Genomic DNA, 3,845 nt, shown 5'->3' with positions numbered 1-3,845 from the left:
ACCCCCCCCCCCCCAAAAAAAACGATGTGCATCTGAGTCTCGATAACCAGTGCAACGATGACGTTACAGACAAATTGCCTGTCATTAGGTATTATTCTCATCTGCAAGTTCAGATTTAATATTTCTCTGCTATGTCTCGTGAAGCTCTTTTGGCTTTTATCACCGCACTCAAATCATGTAGTGTTTGCAATAGAGTGAGGTCCACACAGATATACGGGACAAACTGAATTCTGTATTGATTCAGGAAGGCAGAGGTTCTCAACATTTATTAGTTACAGTTATTTGTCTGCATTATGTACAGATACATAGGCTTCCTTTTTGACAAATTCTGTTTATTTTCCCTACTGCTTGTCTCTTTTAGCTTTTTGGTTGCTTTAACTGCTTTTATATTTTAAATATTAATCTAAGCTTTAAAATTAACAATTTCATTGCAGTTTGTTTTAATTAATTAATATTTGTTTTATTTATTACAATCTTCTTGCTGCAAAACCTTCCCACGCATGTTTGTGTCAGAACTCAAAAGTCTGATCAGTAAGAAACAAGAAAACTGTAAACAAATCGACATACTATCGCAAAGTAAAAGACCAATACACGATTACACAAATACAAATTATTAGTTTTACTTTTGACATTTCTGCTTGATATTTTATATCATACATATTATATTAGTTTAAGTGTTGTATTATTTTTTTTTAATCAAAGATGTGTTTCCAAGGTCAGGATAAACCTTAGTCCTAATTATATGGGTAATTTTATAAAGGTATACCTATTACAACACATATTGTCGAACATGATTGTCTTTATACAAACCTGTTTATAACATTTATACATACTGTGCACTGTAAATGCAATGTATAATATATATTATATATTAACTCAGGTTCTATTAAACCTTTCATTTCACTTGTGGTTTATTTTAGTTATTTTAAAAAATATGATGGTTTCATACAGCTTTTTAGCTTTTAACAGCTTCTTTATTTTGTACTTTTCCATGGTCTCGCATTTCCTGTCAGTAAAACATATTTAAACTTTAAAAAAAAAGGATATTAAAGGTGGGGTATGCGAACAATCACACAGCAAGTAATGTAACTTACATCAGCTATGTTGTGGATTACCAAACTGACGCTAAAGTTGCTGCTAACATACAGAGAGGACGAGACTGTCTCATAGAGCCAGCACACCAGCTACAGACAGCGGTACTCTCAACCCTCCTGTTACTATAGCTAACACAGAAAGTAAGCTGAATGTCCGTGGTCATTTAACGCTACCTGACACACAAATCCTGGCTGGAATAGTGTTGTGTGGCTCGATCCACTTTCTGATTTACAGAGCCATTTACATACAGAGAAGGGACGGGCTGAATTTGACAAAAAAGTAAAAAAATAAGGTGGATTGGATTAGAATCGCGAATCTTGAATCCCAACCACAACCTTCAAGCAATACTGTATTTTCCATCTCGACAATGTGCAGGGCAGATGAGGAAAAAAGAGCATTGAAAACATTATTCAGTCCTCTAATGAATAAAACTTAGTATAATATTCATATGTGGTTATCAGTTCAACTTATCAATCTGCAGTCTGTATTACTACAACTAATAATACACTGAGTGCATGTTAAATTTTTGTTTGACCTTTCTTTAAAAAGGACAGTCTCCAGAAATTGAAATGTGTTTTTCAAGGGAATTCTGGCCAAAATGGCAGCATAATTACACAAAGAACCAATAGTCACAGAAGGTAAAAGAATAAAAAAAAAAACTGTATGTGAATTCAGAAAACTGTGTGAGCAAAAAACAAAAAAATCACAAAGAAAAATGACATGAAACCCTGAGTGATGCGGCCACAGAGAGCAGCCATTCTTCCCTTCTTAAGAAGAGAGGGACATCTCTAAATTGAGGTCTGACAGTGGGATATTGATTGAGCTGCGAACCTTGGACACCACAGAGCCCACATCTCTCACTCGCCATCTCTGTGTGAAGTATTGTTGTGGTCCCACTTTATGGAGCGGACTGACCTTCAACTTGCAAGAACATACTGTAGAACAAAACCAATAGATTTAGTCGATCCGTGAAACAATAAGATGGGTTATTATATCAGAAAGTAGAAGCTTCATAGAGAATAATATTTCTCAGAACATCCGTCTGCTTTTGTTTGGAAAAAAAGGGACAAGGAAATGGCAGGTAGAAATAATAATAACCTGAAATTGGTACTTAAACTGAAGAGTTGGTTAAAAGTCCATCAGAAGGATTTTACATTGAATAAAATCTATATCTGCAGACCATTACAAAGAGGGTGGCCAAGGTTGAGCCACAGATTGAAGTAGAGTCACACACAAATGCTGTAGATCTAAAAAACATCAGTTTGGCTATATATGTCACTGTGTACCGAAGACATTGTTTGTCTAGATATATTTATGATTTTTTAGTCACATAAAGAATCTTGTTTGGTCTCAGTTTTTGCTCGGGGGACACCGTTTTATTGCCTTATTATCCCAAGTGTAACCTGGTCAGCAGCCAATCATGTGATTTTTACCGTGACATATGATATCCAGCAGTACGCTGGAGGGAAGGGAAGCCCAAAAGTGCTTTGTTTTTGAGATACCCCTAACAAAGTTGTAAGAAATGTTTTTTATATTCTCCAATGTCTCCCATATATGAAATGTATTCTTCTTTAATTGACATTGTATTAATGGGGTGTGTCAATAATCTAAGTAAATTAAAACCAGGCCAAATGGGGATGATACACCTGAACTCATGTAATGTCATAATGCAAACATTGATTAATTCCAAATTTGGTCTGGACATGGGCAGGGGTTTCCCCTATATGTCTGAAAAACAGAATGTGAATATCTTGATGTATTGAGGAAATACAGAACTACAAACACATAAGTACAATAGGAAGAAATATCAAATTCTAGCTTCTATGATGAATGTATTTATTTACTTTAAGGTAGCTTTGGTTGGGATAGTCCCAGAAACACCAACCAGGGTTGGCTAGAAAGGTGCTGAATCCAGTAATATATAATGTGTAACTGTAGCAGGTATGATCAGTGGTCTACATTAAGAAATGTGATCTCAAAATTAAATGGCCATACATCTGAGTCTTAATACCCAAGCTCATAGTTACTGGATCTAGGTGAGTAACCTCCATTCTGAGGAAGTGTTGAGTCCCTATAAGTAGGTCTAGACTTACTGTATTTGAAAAGTGTCCTGAGAGAAGTTTTGTTATGAATTGGCACTTTGCAAATAAAATTGAATTGAAAAATTTAAATTCTTAAATGTACAATATGTAATTTCTGCCACTTGGCGGTTCATCGTTCAGGAGGTTTCTACCACGAGCCCAATTATCCACAGAGATCTCCTTATCTTCAAAACAAACCGTCCGCCAAACATTTTAACATGAAGCTGCTTTAGTCTGTGCTTTTACCAGTTTTAATAAGCGGGTCAAAGGATAACAAGAGTGGAAGTTTATTTTGCTGTTAGTGCCTCACATACTTTATCTTATAAGCCTATGATTAAAGTTTTGTGATGTATCATTTTCCAAGATTTAAAGTGTAAACGCTTGTAATATGTTTCTAATAAAATAGGCCAATGCCAAACTCTGTCATACAAACACATTTTTTTGTCTTTTTATATTTGTGTTTTTTGATCAAACCGTGATTTTCTTTTAAAAATGGATTGTTAGTACGCAACCTTTGAACAAGGCTAAACAAATGTAACTATAAAACACGATTTTGAACAATGCTGAACTAATTTTAAGTATAAAACAGGATTTTGCTCTTCCAACAGAAACACTGAAAAATGTAGAGGTACTCCGGAAGCCCCTGAACCCTCTGACCCATCAGAATTA

The sequence above is a fragment of the Morone saxatilis genome, unplaced genomic scaffold, assembly GCF_004916995.1.
Source record: "Morone saxatilis isolate NCDOM2014 unplaced genomic scaffold, NCSU_SB_2.0 Contig7, whole genome shotgun sequence".
Classification (NCBI taxonomy): Eukaryota; Metazoa; Chordata; class Actinopteri; family Moronidae; genus Morone; species Morone saxatilis.
This window is presented reverse-complemented; position numbering follows the sequence as displayed.